The sequence below is a fragment of the Stigmatopora argus genome, chromosome 11, assembly GCF_051989625.1.
Source record: "Stigmatopora argus isolate UIUO_Sarg chromosome 11, RoL_Sarg_1.0, whole genome shotgun sequence".
In the NCBI taxonomy this organism is placed as follows: domain Eukaryota; kingdom Metazoa; phylum Chordata; class Actinopteri; order Syngnathiformes; family Syngnathidae; genus Stigmatopora; species Stigmatopora argus.
The window spans coordinates 13,411,525-13,431,820 of NC_135397.1; the positions used below are offsets into that span (position 1 = coordinate 13,411,525).

Here is a 20,296-nt window from a genome sequence, read left to right on the forward strand (position 1 = left end):
AATCTGAAACTGCTGCTATCATGTCACTATGGGTTAAATTCTTTGAAAAATGATTCCTGTATCTAATTGAATCCATTCCATGAAGGATTAATGCAATTCTGAAGGCAAAAAAAGGGATCCAACTAGGTACTAAGTAGCAAATAAACTGGCCATTCAGCATAGACAACTCACCAAATCATCTGCGATATTAATAATTCGTTCAGCCACACGTGAATGGCTGGCAAACAATTCAAAGGTGAAACTAGTGAAGATCGGCGGTACAGTAAAAATCTCTGACAGTGAGTGTTGACATATGACAACCCTTATTGCTTATTTATTCCCTTACCATTTCAACAAAGCATTTGAAAGGCTGTCTGTCCTGGACCACTATCATAATCGTACAAAATACAAAGTATATACAGTAGTACCTCGACCTACGATCAGCTCTACCTACGACATGCTCGAGGTATGATGAAAATTTCGATCGAATAATTCGCCCTAGATACGATCGAAATTTCGAGATGCGACCAAGCCAGGTGGCCACAATTCAGTTTTGTGTAAAGTTACATTAAACGTATGTTTGAGTGTCTGTATATATTAATCCAAGTTAATTTAAATGTGTTTGTTTCGTAACGAGTGCGTTGCGAGTTTAGTGTTTTTTCAGAGGGTTGGAACAAATTAATTTGTTTTTAGTTCATTTCAATGGGAAACGTCCGCTCGAGTTACGAAAAGCTCGACATACGATCTCAGTCCCGGAACGGATTAAAATCGTATGTCGAGGTACCACTGTAATGCATAATCATACCAAATTAGATCGGAAAATCATACTGCCATTTGGCAATTGATGTCGCCTGAATTTTGTCTTCTATTGGCGCAAGGTGAAATCCCACCAAGGCTAACTCCATTTATCGTTCAAAGGTGAAATCCAGCACTAACAAGACTGTAGTGAAATATAACCCGCAGATGGATCTGTCGGCACGACGCTCGCCAACTGCACTTCCCACACATCTTTTCTTTAGCGCCAAGACGAATGGCTCTCATTAATCACAGCCGTTTGTCTGGTCTTGTAAGTTTGGAGGTCAGTGATTAAAGCTTGTTCTCTGCTCACTCGCTGACTCTCAGCCCCATGCTCGTTCGCTCTCGTTCAAAGGACCACAGTTGCGTTCTCTCTTCTACTTTGCGTCTTCTGATGACTCGGGCTCTGTCTGCTACCTAATCCTTGACGAATAAAAGTCAGAAATTGAAGCAGCAAACCATGTTTTATGCACGCGTGCTTACACAATGTGAGCGGGCTCGAAAAGTGGGCCAAGCATCACATGGGACAAATTATGACAACAAAGAAGCTTTGCCCTTTTTTTCCATTTGTTTTCTTTTGACAAGCAACCTCGGAATTTATTTGGTGATTGGTGTTAATGTCGTTGAAGAAATAGGACAGCCAAAGATCTGGTTTCGACTACCTATAGCAGGGGTGTCAGACTCGGGTTGGTTTGCGGGCCGCGATAACGTCAACTCGATTTCATGTGGGCTGGACCATTTTAGATATAATATTTAGATTTTTTTAAATAAATCGATTAAAAGAACTGGATTAAAAGCCCTGAATATTCAGTTTTTTATAGATCTAAAACAATGTTTATTTTAGCTTTTTTAAATATTTTTAGATTTTACAAAATGATTTTTAAACTAAAAACACAGAAAAAAATGATTAATAAATTACAATTATTGATTTAAAAGGGGGAAAATCAGGAAATTTAATATACATCTATACTCTTCATTTTAATTTGATCCTAAAACAGAAAGTCAGCACTCATGATTTACTTTCCCGGGCCACACAAAATGATGCGGTGGGCCAGATTTGCCCCCTGGGCCGCCACTTTGACACAGGTGACCTATAGGCTTCTTTGTCGATTAACGGATCCTGTCAAATGTAGTTGATTGCGTGGCAGTAATTGCCAATTAGACACATCGTGCTCTATTTATCTCATCTCATTTTACGAACCGCTTTATCCTCACTAGGGTTGCTGGGGGTGCTGGAGCCTATCCCAGCTCTCTTCGGGCCAGAGGCAGGGGACACCCTGAATTGGTGGTCAGCCAATCGCAGGGCAGGGCACAAGCTGATGGACAATCATTCACGCTCACACTTATACCTAGTGGCAATTTAGTGTCCAATCAGTCTACCAGGCATGTCTTTGGAATGTGGGAGTAAACCGGAGTACCTGGAGAAAACCCACACAGGAGACCATGCAAACTCCACACAGGTGGACCGACCTGGATTTGAACCCAGGACCCCTACTGTGAGGCCAACGCGCTAACCACTCAGTCGCTGGGCCGCCCTGCTCTATTTATGTAAGTGTCAATGCACAAATAACACATCTGTGTACATATACACGTTGGACATGACTACAAAAAAATGGTGTCTGATGAACTGTAAAAGCCCCCAGGGTAGTTTGCACACCTTTCCAAGACCTTGAAATAAATATGCCACCTCCTTCGACGAGGTAATGATCGCTCCGTGTCTTTGGCACAGTTTCAGCCAGTTTTTTTGATTGACAGCTCCTGCTTTCTCCTTCAACCCTCCACTGCTGGGATAGCCTGGCATAATTCTCCTAGAGGACGAGCACAGTAAAAGCTTACGATACGCTTCAATGTGTGACCGTGAACGCAGGCGCCACAAGGCCAGCGATAACATTGATAACCGAGTTTTTCGGACGTTAATGTTAAGTGCGCTGACCGCTGTGAGCACATATGGTGCCACAGCCTTGTAATCTATCTAACACTAGGATTAATTGCTGTAATCTGTACCCGTGGGGGTTCACATCATATCCTCATGGAGAGAGGGTGACAAAGTTACGGGTTAATTTAGGATTTTATTGATTAAGAATCAATTCAGTGTGGTGGTTTCAGCAATTGATTGAATATTTAGGTGATACCTTGCCTCAATAAATCTTCCTGTCAAGCTAATTTCACCATGAAAGTCATCCTGTCGATCCCATTTAGGGAAGACCCAAACCATCTGTACTCTTTGGGGGCACTTTGATACCATACTGATACATGGAAATTAAATTTGAAAGCACTTTAACATATGGCTGGGCAATTGAATGAGTGTAATTGCTTGCGATTTTGCGAATTTACATGATCAGCCTTGAGAACATTTCCTCAATTAAGCAAGGGGTGGAAATGTGCATGACAATAGTCAGTCAGTGTCATTTTCATGCCATTTTAGCTCCACGATCATCATGATGACCTGAAGACAGCTGTGGCTTCCAAATTATCTGCTGAAAATGATCCTCCCATTGAAAAAAATAAAGTCGACATTTTAACTTTTTTTAATATATTTATTTAATACATTAGTACTAGTGTGCGTACACTCTAGTTTGTAGATTCTTTAAGGCTATCAATTGAAATGCAATAGAAAAATCACGTTCTTCTTGATAATAATAGAGAAAAAAATTGTCCTTTTTTTCTCCAAATTGTTCAATCCCGCTTAACTATTAACCAAAAGACCTAAAAATGTGATCTGTCAATTTGCAATGACAATACACACCGTGACAGTACCGTTAATCCCAGGAAATCATTCAAGACGGATTAAAAATTTCATTATTTTTTTTGCTCCTTCCACACACTTGAAATGCATCAAAACACACTTTCAAATGATTTGAAGCAACTCTAAATTGCTGCTGTCCAGAGCAATGTGTGTGAACAATAAACTCAGACATTGGACGCTTTGTCATGTCAGAATCAAAATGTGTCTGTCCATTTTGCCAAATATTGACAAAAGACAGCTGGCAACATACTCCCTGTTCCCTGAAAAAAGGCAACCTGCCGAACCTGACCTCGAGTCTCAAAATCAATACTTATATCGGATCACTTACCTCATCAACCGCACAAGAAATGAGTCGGGGAGAAAATAAATCTCGCAATCAGAAGAGCAAAATGTTTTTGTGGGCAATGTTGTCAACAAACTTGTGCTTTTAAGATAACAAATAATAACAAATCTCTGGAATTGTCAACTCTTCTTGTAAATCGCAAGTGTTGCCAGGCGGGGGCAGTATTACCGCCTCCAATACTCACCTAGACTCAGTTTACATAATACTTACAATGCATCTGAAGCTATGTCTGTGTCGCTTGAAAGAAAATTCTGCTCTTTGTTTTTTGTCTCCAGGCTAGAGGCCAGCCGGTGGAGGCCCAGAAATGAGATCCCTCCAGGGACGAAATCTGTCTGCTGTCGCCCCGTCGCCATCGGAGCTCCAGTAGGAGTAAGCTGGACAACCAATTGAGGTAAGGAAGCACAAATTGACAGCAATAGACGTCCAATCCATTTTAAACTGGAAGGGCAAGTAGTGAAAGAGTGTGTTTCATGCCATTAACGGCACAATTGGATGTAAATTGCCATCAATGGCAGGCAGTGAGTTACAGTAAATAAGGTGGTTCATGAGAACGTCTATTTGGATGCTGGGTGATGAGTTTTAGCATCATTGGCACTAAAATTGTTCATTAGTTCCATTGGAACCTCCTTTGGAAAAAGTGTTTGTTAATGAGAAATATTAGCACAGGGTAATTTGACGATGGTAAATTAGTATGGATCATCAGAAATTCCCGTTAGCGTACCTAAAATATAATCAATTCATGCTATATATTAAATGCAAATTGTACTCGATTCTACAGTGCTGATAGTATTTCTAAATTCAATAATATATAACGACCACTAGAAGTCCATATAACAGCAAACCCTTATCATAAATCATCACACAACACCAACATACGGTGCATAAATAAAGCAAAAAGTGAATGAAAATTAATAAAGTTGGTGAACACAATGGGTGCCACAAACAATGATTTGGGTAGTTGACAAATGAGTAAATGTTTTTGTCATTGGTTGATTCATTGGCTCATATATAAATTACAGTAAAATATGCTTTAATATATTGTATTTTCCAAAGCAAAAGCAGTAAATATCTCATTTTGATCAGTCCGTTTATTTAAAAAAACATTATTTCTAAATATTTAAATTTAAATAAATATGTAAATAAGATGTGTAGTTGTTTAACTTATTTGTTATTTAATTAGTGCTACTTGAAATGGCTATCGAAATAGTTGTCAGGTCAACTGATAATAATAATCAGCCATAGGCTTTGTCATCATCATTGACTCGACAAAAGCCTAATTGTCATCATACCCAGCTGCGTATGACGAAATTGGTAGTGCTTCTCCACAAAGTGCGCTTTCCCGGAAAAAGGCCCAAATAAGTGATAATTTCAGACTCGTTGGCACTCTGCCGTGATGGATACATCGCATCACCCCCCCGAGTGCAACCAAATCCCGGCGACTGCAAAAAAGTTTGCCTCGCAGATGCCAACAAAGAATAAAATGGATCACTTACCTCTCACTGTCTTCTCACTTACCTTCAGTCAGCCAGCAGGAGGCAGATCACCGCCCAACGTCCTTCATGTTACCGCACCCCAAAGTTATTACACAGAAGGGATTGTGTGTCGTGCTACCGCAAGTTCAGAGTCCTGATGGCTGTGGGAAAAAAACTGTCCTTAAGCCTATTTGTCCGTACTTTGTGAGACCTGTAGCGTCTGCCAGAGGGCAGCAGCTGGAACAGGTTGTGACCAGGGTGGTATGGGTCCCCCGACAATGTTGAGCTGAGGTAACGAGGGCTGGCAATATCTTCCAGTGAGGGCAGAGAGCAGCCGACGATCTTCTGGGCAGTGTTAATCACTATCTGCATGGCCTTTTTGTCTGCTGCCGTGCTTCCAGCGTACCACACTGTAATGCAGTATGCCAGGATGCTCTCCACAGTGGCTCTATAGAAGGTTACCAGAAGCTTAGTGTCCAAGTTGTTCCTCCTGATGGTGTAGTGGTTCACTCGCCTGACTTCGATTCCCCTGGTGGCGGTATGATTTTGAGTGTGAATGGTCTTGTGTCTCTCTCTGTGCCCTACAGCTGACTAGCGACTGGTCTAGGGTATAGTCTGGCTTTGGCTCAAAGTCAGCTAGGATAGGCTCCAGCAAACCCGTAACCAATGTTCCCTCTAAGCTGCGCGCGTGTGCAATTGCGCACTACTCTCGTCTTCTCTGCACACAGCAAATCATATGGAGCGCACAAAATAAAATCCCATTTTTTAAAATTATTATTATTATTATTTTTAGCTGTGAGGCCGACGCGCAAACCACTCATCCGACGGGCCGCCCATTCATAGATATTAATCATTACATTTTATTATTACTAAATCATTTATGTGTAGTAGACATGCACCTGCTTATGGCAGGTGTGATACTGGTGTGTGCCCATAGCGAGCAATGATGATGTTGCTCACACCAGTACTCGGTTTGCTCAGGGAGGTTGTCTTTCTGCCCAGACAAACAAAAAATTAGAGGGAACATTGCCCGTAACCCTCACGAGGTTGCGTGGTACTGAAGATGAATGAAAGAATGAAATAGTTGTGGTTTAATGCGATAATCTATCCACTGCCGATTACCAGATTATTCATGGCTGCCCTCGAGAACACAAGATCTAGCCTCAACTGTATTGGGGAAAAAGTAGGCACTAAAAAACAATAAACACACAACTATGAATACCTTTTTTTTTACCAAAGGCCCCCTAGAACTCAAGTGTCACTATACATTCTCATTATAATGATATAACATGGCTCATACTGTGAGCAAATATTTTTTTGTTTTTCTATATTGCCCAATATTTTACTTTATTCATTATTTTACAGATGGTTAAAATTGTTAAATGAAATTTTTGGTTTCGCTTGAAATGTCCTCAATTTAATATACAAATTAAATAATTTACAGATTTTAAAGGCGAATAATGCAATACTTTGGGAGTCGTGTATATATGGAAATGAAAGTCAAAACCTCTATCTTTGACAAGCCAGTGTAGGGGATCAGGTTTAATTATGCATGGAACTTGGAGAAAGGGGTGACTACAAGTTCGAGGGGTCACGAATTCACAACTGAGCACCTGGCTGATAGCAAATCACATTTCCTTCCTCTGTAAATTCGCTTTTCACCTCACTGCACCTGACTTTCAACGTGTCTCTGACTCGTTATCTGCAGTGTGAAGCTTGTTTGTGTTTTTCAACCTCCTGCGGGCCATGCGACGCTGCGGCCTGACCTTATCATGTCTGAGGGGGGGTAGTATTTGTGAGATGTGGGCTCAGATAATTGTGCACGCACAACAACACCGTAGCACCAGCTGTCTTCCTACCCTCCTTGCAGCATTTCTCCATGACAGGCTTCCTTGTTTCTTCTTGTCCTGGCCCAGCTGACCCTGTCCCTCCCAAAACCGGAAAGATTGGCTCTGCTTGGATCGATGCAGTTCTTTCTCATAACTCTACCTATGCCCTTTTTTGTGTATGTACAGTCCTCCCTCAATTATCGCGACCTCACTTATCGCGAATTCACTTCTGCTATTAATCATTCTTATATATTTTTTTAAGTTCATAAAAATGTGAAAATCCACACTGAAACTCGGAAGCGGAAGCCACTCCCATGTCTTCCGCTTGGTAGTAGGACTCAGCATTGGAAAAAAAGGTAGTTATAATAGGGGTGACCCTATTTTGCGATTTTTCGATTATCGCGGCCATGTCTGGTCTACCTTGATGGCGATATTTGAGGGATTACGGTAGTTGTAATGAGACGACCAATCCAATTTTGCTGTTAATGTTTATCTGTACTATACCTGCTTTTAAAAAAAAAAGATGTATTCCAGGGCTTCTTCAGCAAAAATCAGCATATACAGTTGTGGTCAAAAGTTTACATACACTTGTGAAGAACATAATGTCATGGCTCTCTTGAGTTTCCAGTTACTTCTACAACTCAGATTTTTCTCTGATGGAGTGATTGGAACAGATACTTCTTTGTCACAAAAAACATTCATGAAGTTTGGTTCTTTTATGACTTTATTATGGGTTAACAGAAAAAGTGATCAAATCTGCTGGGTCAAAAATATACATAGAGCAACACGAATTAGCAATTTTGGTGACTTAGAAAGTTGTGTCAGTGAAATGAGCTTCATAGCATGGCCTCTTAACTTCTTGAGTGATTATGAGTGACTACAGCTGGTGACTTCTCTGAGGCCATTTAAATAGGGCTCATTGGATGCAAACGCCCACAATCGCTACAATGGGAAAGTAAAAGGAGCTCAGCATGGATCTGAAAAAGCGAATCCTTGACTTGAAAAAGTCAGGAAAGTCACTTGGAGCCATTTCAAAGCAGCTGCAGGTCCCAAGAGCAACAGTGCAAACAATTGTTTGTAAGTATAAAGTGCATGGCCCTGTTTTGTCACTGCCATGATCAGGAAGAAAACGCAAGCTATCACCTGCTGCTGAGAGAAAATTGGTCAGGAGGGTGAAGATTCAACCGAGAATCACCAAAAAGCAGATCTGCCAAGAATTAGAAGCTGCTGAAACACAGGTGTCAGTGTCCACAGTCAAGCGTGTTTTGCATCTTCATGGACTGAAAGGCTGCCTTGCAAGAAGGAAGCCCTTGCTCCAAAAGCGGCACCTTAAGGCTCGACTGAAGTTTGCTGCTGATCACATGGACAAAGATAAGACCTTCTGGAGGAAAGTTCTGTGGTGAGACAAAACAAAAATGAAGCTGTTTGGCCACAATGCCCAGCAATATGTTTGGAGGAGAAAAGGTGAGGCCTTTAACCCCAAGTACACCATGCCTACTGTCAAGTACGGTGGTGGTAGTATTCTGCTGTCGGGCTGTTTTGCTGCCAATTGAACTGGTGCTTTACAGAGAGTAAATGGGATAATGAAGGAGGATTACCTTCAAATTCTTCAAGATAACCTAAAGTCTTCAGCCCAAAGATTGGTTCTTGGGCGCAGTTGGGTGTTCCAACAGGACAATGACCCCAAACACATCAAAAGTGGTAATGGAATGGCTAAATCAGGCTAGAATTAAGGTTTTCGAATGGCCTTCCCAAAGTCCTGACTTAAACCCCATTGAGAACTTGTGGACAATGCTGAAGAAACAAGTCCATGTCTGAAAGCCATCAAATTTAACTGAACTGCACCAATTCTGTCAAGAGGAGTGGTCAAAGATTCAACCAGAAGCTTGCCAGAAGCTTGTGGATGGCTACCAAAAGCGCCTAATTGAAGTGAAAATGGCCAAGGGACATGTTACCAAATATTAGCGCTGCTGTATTTATATTTTAGACCCAGCAGATTTGATCACTTTTTTTTTTCTGTTCACCCATAATAAAGTCATAAAAGAACCAAACTTCATGAATGTTTTTGTGACAAAGAAGTATCTGTTCAAATCACTATCAGAGAAAAATCTGAGTTGTAGAAATAACTGCAAACTCAAGAGAGCTATGACATTATGTTCTACACAAGTGTATGTAAACTTTTGACCACAACTGTAAGTAAGATGTCATATACTAAATTGCTAATATGTATGGCTATAAAAAAATTCAATGTATCAAAAAGAGAACACGAAGGAACAAATTGCAGTGTTGCATGTGTGCTTTCAGGCGTGTACCTATTGAGTGACATAATCAGTTTAAAACAAGTTGTATTGCGAGCAAAAAATCCATTATCAAATTAATGACCGACTAAAATAGATTCTTGAATCTTGATATTCAAGTTTACAAAACCAAAGACTGTTTTCTATATTTAGGTCAATTTGTCTGCCCTTTAATGCTGTTTATGCCAGAAAGTTGCTCAAAAAAATGCAAAAGTTACCTGGGGATTTTGAGTCATCAAATGTAGTCCTGACAGATCTTTATTCATATTTTTAACCTAAATTCGTCTGTTTTTACACGTCTACATTTTGAAAATGAAACTTGTGCTGACTCTCAAACACACACACACGCACAAACACACTTGTGAGAAGCTCAAAAGCTTTTTTGTGTTACTCTTCGTGTGGTGAGATGGCCAGTGTTAATGGTGGCAAAGTGCAGAGGGGGTTAGCTAAAGTGAACTTTTCTTTCTCACTTGTTGACCACCAAGGGACTCGGGAGTAGGTGTGGGGGTGCACATGTAAAGTTTAAGTAAGAAGTTGCAGAGGAAAAAGTGTGCGCACACACACTAGTCTGCTCTTGTCCAGCATTACTCAGCTCTTACTGGTTGTTCACTTTGGCACGCAAAGTGCGATCTGTAAATAGCCTGACGCTGAAACAGTTGGTGCATTAATCACGTGCATTAGCAGGAGTCAAGCTCATTTCAGCATCCCAACGGTGGATCAAGTTGCAAAAAGCTTCTAGGTCTGCTTCTTTTCTCCACGCACTGACGTGGAAAGATCTGGTGGAGTCGTCTCAGTAGTAGGGCAGACACAAAGGATTGTTTTGGTAGTTGATCAATCACCAATTGATCAGTTCTAAAAGAAATCATGTTATTTACTATTACAGTGATAACATTATTCTTTTCCCAAACAGATGTTTACAATTTTCTGATTTCTGACAAAGGCAAAGTCTGCTTAATAGGTCTACTTTCATCCAGAAAATACAAAGACTTAGTTTTTTGGAAATTAATAATAGATAGTTTGCATTTCCCCCAATTCATTCATCTTGCATAACGCGCATCCTCCTCGTAAGGGTTGCGGAGGATGCCGGAGCCTATCTACTTCGGGCAAAACTCTGAGTACACACCAGACTGGTCGCCAGTCAGCCATAAGGCACACAGAAAGACAGACAACCAATCGCATCCCCAATCACACCATCACCAAGCGGGAATCGATCCCTCGCTTGACCTCACCGAAGTCAGGCGAGTGAACCTCTACACCAGTGGTTCTTAACCCCATCAGTTTAATATGCGCATTCACCGAACCACTGCTCTACACCATTAGTTTTAAATTCAATGTATTAAAAATATATATATATATAACAGAATGGCCCAGCGGATGAGTGGTTAGCGCGTCGGCCTCACTGTGGGAGGCCTGGGTTCAAATCCAGGTCAGTCCACCTGTGTGGAGTTTGCATGTTCTCCCCGGCCTCTGGGTACTCCGGTTTCCTCCCACATTCCAAAGACATGCATGGTAGGCTGATTGGACACTTTAAATTGCCCCTAGGTATGAGTGTGAGCGTGAGTGGTTCTTTGTCTCCTTGTGCCCTGCGATTGGCTGGCCACCAATTCAGGGTGCCGTCTCTGGCCCAAAGTTAGCTGGGATAGGCTCCAGCACCCCCCGCGCGCCTAGTGAGGATAAAGCGGTTCAGAAAATGAGATGAGATTACTCTCAGAGAGGGTTTGGACAATTGTGAAGTCAACAATCTCTCTAAATTTGAAACATTAAAATGTTTATAATTCATAAATTAATAAAGATAGCCTTTAAATATTTTTATTCATTTTTTAAGTAACTTAATGAAAAAATATTTTATTATTAAGTTAAAAAACTCAATTTGGACAATTTTGAGGTCACTGTCTCCAAACCTTTTTTTCTCCAAGGACTGCTTTCAAAATAATGAAAAGATGCACAGGGCAACCTGAGTTTTTTCGCTTTTGTTTGTTAACTATGTCACCAATCCAATCACATAATTGGAAATTAGCCCCAATGATGTCATTATCAGGAAAAAAAGATCTTTTTTTTTTAAACTGTATGGATTAATTTTTATTTTCAAATATTAACTTGTTGGCTGCGATTGATGCCATAGGACAGCTAATCCATTTTGACTGGAGCAAACATACGCTCACACCCCCCAGTAAGATTGGATTGGACATGTATCACCGTCAATGGCATTGAAACATGTTTACTTTAAGACAGCCTCCCCAGTTTAAACGGATTCGACGTCTATAACTGTCAATGCCAGCGAATGGATTAAGGGCTACAAGCAACAAAATATTGCTGGAGCCAATCCCAGCTGTCTCAGGGCCAGAGTCGGGGGACCCCCTGAATTGGTGGCCAGCCAATCGCAGGGCACAAGGAGACGACAACCATGCACACTCACAGCCATACCTAGAGGCAATTTAGAGTGTCCAATCAGCCTACCATGCATGTTTTTGGAATGTGGGAGGAAACCGGAGTACACGGAGGAAACCCACACAGGCCCGGGGAGAAGATGCAAACTCCACACAGATGGGCATGACCTGAATTTGAGCCCAGGACTAAACAATTAATTAATTGACTATGAAAATTGTTGTCGATTTCATTTCATAATCGAAAAGTTTTTGACAAGTCGATGAATCGTGGCAGTCAGCAGTGAGATAGTACATCAATTTGAGGCCAAATTTGAATCAAATGCTCCATTACATTTCCATACAAATGACCCTTTTTTTCCTGTCGATGTAGAACTCACTAACGAACACCCTGGCTTCTCTTTGCACACGTGATCAAACATTATGTAATTGATCCCACGTGGGTTCAACGTCCCGCCATCCCTCGCTTCTATGAAGTTCCTCACCTTAACTTTTTCACTGCCATCGACGTTGATAGATGTCCAATCGTGTGGCTCTTTTCATCTTTTACGTTGTGAATTTAAATTTGTTTGTGACTCATAGACGTCCAAGCCATTAGAACTTGGAGTGCTGACAGCACCTGAACGCACGCCAGCTCTCCCAGCCCAAATGGCTTGGACGTCTATTGCCGTCAGCCAATGAGTTAGTTCATGTTAATCATTTTATCACATATTGTCAGACGCCGGTAAAGAAAGAGCTAGGTCCTAAAAGAGAAGGTGGGGAGGGGCATGTTAAAAGATGGAAACAAGAGGAAGAAAGGGGGGCGGCGCAGGGGTGATAGGAGACAAAAGTGAGGGAGGAAGCGGCTGGAGTGAGTGGTGGGGGGTGGAGGCGGTGCTAATGCAGGCAAGCTGGGAGGGAGTGCAGAGAGGATAAGCAAAGGGGGGCGTCCGCTCTGAAAAGTGTCAGGATATGAAGAAGTGTCGGAGCGGCGTAGAAGCGAGGGCGGCAACGGCGCCTGGAGTACGTTAAGACCTCCACACGTACATCAACCGGGCTCATTTGGACTGGTTTTTATCTCCATTCAAAACAAGCGGAGAGGACCATCCAAGCAGAGATGCCAGGCTTCCATCAGGGTGAGGGTTTGCATAATGTAATGCTTCTGTGTGCGTATAGCTGCTTGTGAATACTCCAAAGTGCCCATCCTGCTGTTTGGTCTCATTTGCATGAAAGGCAAAGTTTTCTGGAGGAAAGTTTGGTTGTGTTCTGTGCCAAAAATGGAGGCCAGACCGCAAAATGTTGCTCGGCAGTAACACTCTCACACATTCCTAATGGATTTAGCGGCGCTGGAAGCTTAAATCAGCTCTCATCTTTGGATGGTAAATAATGAATGCTGGGAAAGCAAGCGGCAGCTGTATGCTTTGGTCAGATGCCTGTACGTGAACTTCATTTTAGGGAGGCTTTGAACTCAAAACGATGACATTTGGTGGAGTTTTTAACGCCATAAGTCGGGCCACTAACAAATGTCACAAAATGTGCTCCTGAAATTTTGAAGCAATTTCAGTGAACAGAAAAAATCTGCACACCCCTTTCGAAATGTAACATTGCAAAACTAGGGGTCCGGGTAAAAAAAAAAAAAAGCAGCTGACTGCTGTTTAGCGCAAGTTTGAATGTGATTTGATATAATCAGAACACAGTCATCTGCATTTATCAAAAGTTGTGCCCGCTAATATACAATGAGGACACTAATTTAAAAACACTGACTATGCTAATCATTAGCTCTGACCCTACTTTTATAATTGTTTTCAAGTTTGCTGATAGTTCACACCTTTTGCTTTTGTGTTACATTACATTTTTATATTGAAATTTTACACTATATCGCCATTTTAAACATGTATCAAAAGGTATTGTAGTGTGCTTTGTCTAGATGCCAGCCTGCAACAATTCATTATTTTGTTAGTCCACAAATCACCGATTAGTATTTTTGCAATGAGTCGACTAATCGGCTCTTATGTCGATCATGTTATTTACTGTAATACCACTTTAGATTAAACATTTTATCTGTGAATTTACAAGAACTAAAAACTGCGTGGGGAAAAGTTGGGCTACAAATACTGTGCAAATGTTTACGGGGATAATGCAAAAATCTATCTGCACAGATTTATTGGGATGGATTAATTACACCAAGATTATCATCTGCTTTCATCGTGGATAAAAAAATAAATAAAAATTTTAACATTTGAAAACTAATTAAAAATATTTTTTTTTAAATGGCATTTACCTTTTCCTTTCTGAAACGTATTTCAAAAGAATACATACAGTAAATGATAATAAAATAGTGTATTTTTAAAAAAACTTTTTAAAAAAGTAATAAAAAAATCATTCGGATAATATTTCATGTTAATGTAATTTGATGAACACTGAATTCTCAATTAGTAGTTGATATCTTAAGTTTTAGGAGGAAAAGTAATTAAAACAGTAGTAAATGATTGGGTGCCATTGACCAGAATAGATGGTCAATCCATTTTGACTGTTAAAATTGACTGAATGTCTACGCCAGCCAGCAATGGCAGCAAATGAGTTCTAGTTGAGAAATAAAGAAATAAAGACTTTCTCCAGTGTTGTTCATTATAGAGCAGTGGTAGGGAACCTATGGCTCGGGAGCCACATGTGGCTCTTTTGATGGGTGCATATGGCTCTGAGCTAAAATATGGAAACCGGTGGTGAGAGAGCTGAGTCCCGAACGCAACAATAGGAACGTCAGGTTTTTTTCTTCATTTGTCTTCTGCATCCATTCACTCATCAAATCAAATTGATAGTCATTGAACTCCTTGATATTCATTGATTACCAACAGCGTAACAATGTTGTCAAAAGATTTCAGAGACTTTTTCTACTTTAAAAGTGGTAAAATGACTAAAAATCGGACATTTTCATGTATTTTGACTTTTAAACTGAGTATGGCTCTCAAGGAATAACATTTGAAAATAGGAATTGTTTATGGCTCTCTCTTTCAAAATGGTTCCCGACCCCTGAGTGTTGAGGTATTGATTTGAAATTACAGCCCTGGAGGAGGAAAAAATGCTGGTTTAGTTTACCCTCAGACAGTTGGACCATGTTACTTAATCTGTGTGCATTGGCCTACATACCACACATGGAAGATAAGAAGATGCATGCTCAACACAAGGCGCTCTCACTTGTTGTGTTCTTCTAAGAATAAATCACGTTGACACATTCTTTTTCACTCCGAGTTTGTGATTAGACGACTGATCGCGTGCCCTTGGCCACGTATTGTTGCGTGTTAGCAGATGTGTTTATAGGCGACGGAGCGTACCCGCCACTCTTTTGGGAAATCACGGTGACGTGTTGACATGTTTACGTGAGCGGAGACCGTCAATAAGAAGCCTGTGTAAACACGGCCCCGTAAATGGGCAGGTGTGGAGGTGCTGACGTCATTTTTGAAATGGAAAATTGGGTTTGGATCACAAGAACCTCATCTCTTAGCCAAACCTGTGAGGTAAATGTGTAATGCGGGTCTCACGGAAATCTTTTGTCACCCCCCCCCCAATCTTTCTGTGCTGACTTATATGGACATAGTGCCACTTAGACTTTGAGGTTTTTTTAGTCATCTTCTTATTGTCCTCAGATCCTCTTTTTCCAGCCAGGGCTCTTGTAGAGCTCAACCTCACAAGCCAGGTATTTATGTAAAGCCTCACATTGAAGACGGAGAGATTAGAAGTGGTCTTGGCTTCATTTCACTTTGCTGAATGAGACTTTTCCAAACCAGTCTGCCGTCCTTTCCCTTCTCCTCTTTCTTCACTTCACCAGCAACACACATGAGGAATGGCGCGAACGCTTCAGTATGTCGACGCATGTGTCGGATAGTTTCTTAGATGAGTGTGAGTGAATTATACATCAAGGCCAGCGCAGTGGAAGGGGAAATGTAGCGGCTTATGCAATAGCAACTCGTTTAGCGCCGCCGCCTCGACAAGTGATCGCTCGATGCAACGTCTTTGCTGGAAAGACAATAAACTACAGGGCCTGGGTAAAAAAAGTCACATGTCATGGATGAAGGTGTCTCAGTTCACCTCCCCCTCTTCGACAGACTATTCAAAAGTGGGAGATAACTCGGCTTTTCTTTTGCCAAAACAATGACTCGACACTGGGTTTAGAGCACGAGTCAAAGTGGCGGCCCGGGGGCCATATCTGGCCCGCCGCATCATTGTGTGTGGCCAGGGAAGTAAATCATGAGTGCCGACTTTTTTTTTTTAGGATCAAATTAAAATGAAGAGTATAGATGTATATTACATTTCCTGATTTTCCCCCTTTGAAATCAATAATTGTAATTTTTTAATCCTTTTTTCTGTGTTTAGTTCAAAAATCATTTTGTAAAATCTAAAAATATATATAAAAAGCTAAAATAAACATTGTTTTAGATCTATAAAAAAAACTGAATATTCAGGGATTTGAATCCAGTTCTTTGAATTAATTTATTTTAAAAAAATCTAAATATTATATCTAAAATGGTCTGGCCCACGTGAAATAAAGTTGACGTTAAAGCGGCCCGCGAACCAACCCGAGTCTGACACCCCCTGCTTGAGAGGTTGAAAGAAAGCAAGTGTAGGAGGGAAATCTTCACTGCAGTCCCTTTTATTTACATAGAATCTAAATTTCTTTCTTTTGTGTTTTTCTGTTTCGTCTGCCCCTGTGACCCTTGTGAGGATGAGTGGCTCAGAAAATGAATGAATGTATCATGTGCACTGGAATGGAACAGTTTATTTTTTACTACTTAGACAGGGTGCTAACATTTCCAAGAGATATTTCATGACAAATATTTCTACCTGGACACTAAGGTGTCTACAACACCCCCGCTGCCTCAAGCCAAGCTCATATTTGGAGGCCACAGGCAGGTACACACAATCTATGTTAGATCAGTGTTTCCCAACCTTTTTTGAGCTGCGGCACACTTTTTGCATTGAAAAAATCTCAAGGGACACCACCATCTCAAAGTCTTAATTTAAAACGATGTCACCTATATTAACAATAGTCATGCTCATCAAAGTTTTATCAGCAGGAATCACATAAACTTCCAAAATTATTCCAAAATCTAATTTTTCACACTGACCTAATGTCACCAAAAGTTGATGTCTGCGGACCCTGAACAACTTCCGGTTCGAGTGATGCAAAAATAAGTGATGTAATGGTTTTAATCGCATAATTTTGACTTTTCTACAAAAATATTACTTAAATCTCTTAAATTTATGCAAAAAAAATGTTGCGCTCACAGACTTTATGTCGCCAAAAGTTGATGCCGTAGAGACCAATCAACTTCCGGTTCATGTTAGACAAAATTGAGCAACAAGATGACTGTTCCACAATTTGAATCTTGTAATAGTATAATCTTTAATTTAACGTTGATCATGTTTTGATTTTAACCTTGTAAGAGTTCAATTTTAATCTCGTTATATTCATATTAATTTTTCTCTCTGAATATTACAATGTATGACTTCTCGCAATTTCCCACGGCACACCTGACCATTGCTCACGGCATACCAGTGTGCCACGGCACAGTGGTTGGGAAACACTGTGTTAGATCACACTCAGCACGCCAACCCCCTGCTAATGATCCTTGTGCTAATTTATCATGATCACTGTCTTAAAATTCATGAATATCATTAGTCCATGGGGTAAAGAACTGAGCTATTCAGTCATTCATTTTACGAACCGCTTACCCCCACAGGGTTCGCGGGGGGTCCTGGAGCCCACTTAACTATGGGCATCATAACAGCATTCAAAATAATAATTTACCAACACTGAATGAGAAGAGAAAATCAAATTTTGGACACCGGTGGAGGACGGTTACCACATCCGCCTCACCATTCTGAGATTGAGGGTTAAAACCCCGATGGGTTCTTGAACTTACTGTATGGACTTTGCATGTCCTACCTGGCCCAGCGTGACTTTTCTCCAGGTACACTGGTTTACTCTCACAACTCAAAAACCTGCATTTTAGGCTGGTTGAACACTCTAAATTGGCGCTACGTATCTAGTGTGAGCGTGAATGGTTTTACGTCTGGGTTTGGCTAGCAACAAATGCAGGGTATCCCTCGCCTGCTGCCCATAATTGACTGGGATAGGTTCCAGCACCCCCCGTGACCCTTGTGAGGGTAAGTGGTAGAGAAATTCATTAAATGATAAGTTACATGTATACTTTTGGCATGTTATCGCACGGTAGATAAGTCAACCATGCCCGGTTATGGGACGGTAGGGACCTCAACCAACCCTGGTTGAGTTCTCTACTGTCCCATAAGTAGAGATGTCAAATTCATTGATTGGGGGTCGACTGATTGCTGCCAGTCCTTTCCAGTTAAAATAAATTGGACATCTCCCACCATCGATGGCATCCATTGAGGTATTTGTGCCTGCCTGAAGTATTCTGGTACCGGTTGATGACTGATATCCATTTGATATTGGGATCCCCTCGTGGGGTGTTAGCGACATTGGTAAAGAGGGCAAACTGTAGTGAAGTTTCAAATCGAAAACCTGTGCTTTCTGCAGACTGAGCAAATCTAAATATAAGTCTGTGATCAATGCACCCTCTAAGTTAAACATCTCAAGTGATATCATTGATTCTCGCGAACAAAGTCCACTGCGTTTAAAATGGACCCACTCGGTATTTCCAGTGTCTGCCTGTCTGACCGCCGTCGGGTAGCTGTCGGCGTCTGGAATAACTCCTGGAAGCCACAGCATTTCCAGCACATCAGGAATTTAACCATCTTCCAACTTTTTCAACTGACAGCTACCCATTTCCACCTGCGTCTGCATTTGCCAAAATGGAATTTTAAGTGAATTTAAACAAGAACAGTTTTCCTTCAAGAAAATTGCAGTGTCTAAAGTTCTAAAAAGTGCAAAAAAAATACAATTGTTTTAACTTGGCTCATATATTTGTGTTGACAAGGCTATGACCAGATGTTTTGTCTGCTTTTATGATTTTTCCTTGACAGGCTGTGCCTTTAACCTCATTTTCTTCAGTCAAACCTCTTGATAGAGATACAGACAGGGCAACTTGAAAATGAAGCCATAAATAAGCATGCGCCAGACAGTTCACGTCCCAGGATGACCATTTCGTCTTCACAAGATGGTGTTAGCTCTCACATATGTCGTTAGTTGCTTGCTCTCTCCATCAACCCCCGGGGTTCTACATTAGAATCTGGGTTCCGGCAGAACCACACGGGGCTGGCCGTCTGGCAGCCTCGCCGCCAAAATGGAATAGACGGCAATTGCCGCCAATGGCATTCAATATACCGTATTTTCACGACTATATGGCGCATCACATTTAAAGGCGCAGTGTCAGTAACGAGTGCTATCTCTGTATTTGACACACACAGGACGCACCGTTTTTAAAGACGCAGCCAGACATGGCAAAACATACACCAACTTAAACATACGGACACACGCTAAAAACACGTTTTTAAAAAGGCAACGGAAGCAAAACTGAGTTCGGTTGTACTTTATTTAGCCATTTTACAATGTACTCACGTCATCATCGCCCACAAATCCATCAAAGTCCTCATTTTCTATGTCCGAATTGAACAATTGTCTAAATGAGTCATCGAAAACGCTGAGTTTTATACGTTCGTCCAGGCGGCCACAATCCATGCGCAAATAGTAGCTAGCTAGTAGCTAGCGTAACTAGCCCGGCGCTGCCTGCCACCCTTCGTAAAGCTGTGTTGATGTCGATGTCCACGCCAACATCTAGCGGCAGGAGTTCTTTTGTAAATCCAGCCGGAATGACGGCGAGCACCAAATTAGTGTGCTCGCCGTCATACTGGGTGTATTGACAAAAGAACTATATATCCCAGCAGTGACTGCGCAGTACTTTTTCTACGGGGAAAATAGTAGAGTCGGGGGCTGCTTGCCGTAGTTGTGAGAGCTGTAGAGGATGGTGTACCCTATCGACTGATTTATTTTATTTTATCGTAATAACAATTTTAGTATTGGTCCATAAATAAAGTGCACTGGATTATAAGGCGCCCTGTCTATTTTGGAGAAAATTTAAGACTTTTAAGTGCGCCTTATAGTCGTGAAAATATGGTATGCCAACGCATTTGAGAGGGTTTTGTGTCGACCATTCAGGGGAAAGCTCTAATTATAACAGCAACAATCTCATTGTCACAAAACAAGTAGTTTACCTGATTCTTGATCAAACCTGACGAATAATACATTTTTATTGATTGATACCTTTTTTGAGGGGGGGCACGTTACATGTGAACTAGTTCTGGTGATGCACTGTCTGACTAGCCCAGGGGTAGGGAACCTATGGCTCAGGAGCCACATATGGCTCTCCACTAACCTGTGAGGTAAACTATGGAAACTGCTGGTGAGAAAGCGCAGGAATAGGAGCGTTACGTTGGTATTATGGCATTGACACTACCCCCAGCGCCTTATAATCTTTTTTTTTCATTACACTTATG

General features: G+C 41.2%; 1 protein-coding gene across 2 annotated transcripts in view; it reads left to right on the top strand.

Moving 5' to 3' along the window:
* lzts2a (leucine zipper, putative tumor suppressor 2a) overlaps positions 1-20,296 on the top strand; it is a 52,482-nt gene that overhangs the window by 15,138 nt on the left and 17,048 nt on the right. Inside the window, exon 2 of one of the 2 annotated variants that reach the window (XM_077614064.1) lies at positions 4,139-4,254. The gene's annotated coding sequence lies outside the window, so the exon portion shown is untranslated. Of the gene's footprint in view, positions 1-4,138; positions 4,255-12,773; positions 12,961-20,296 lie in introns of those variants that run through there. The other variant, XM_077614066.1, reaches the window with a different exon arrangement.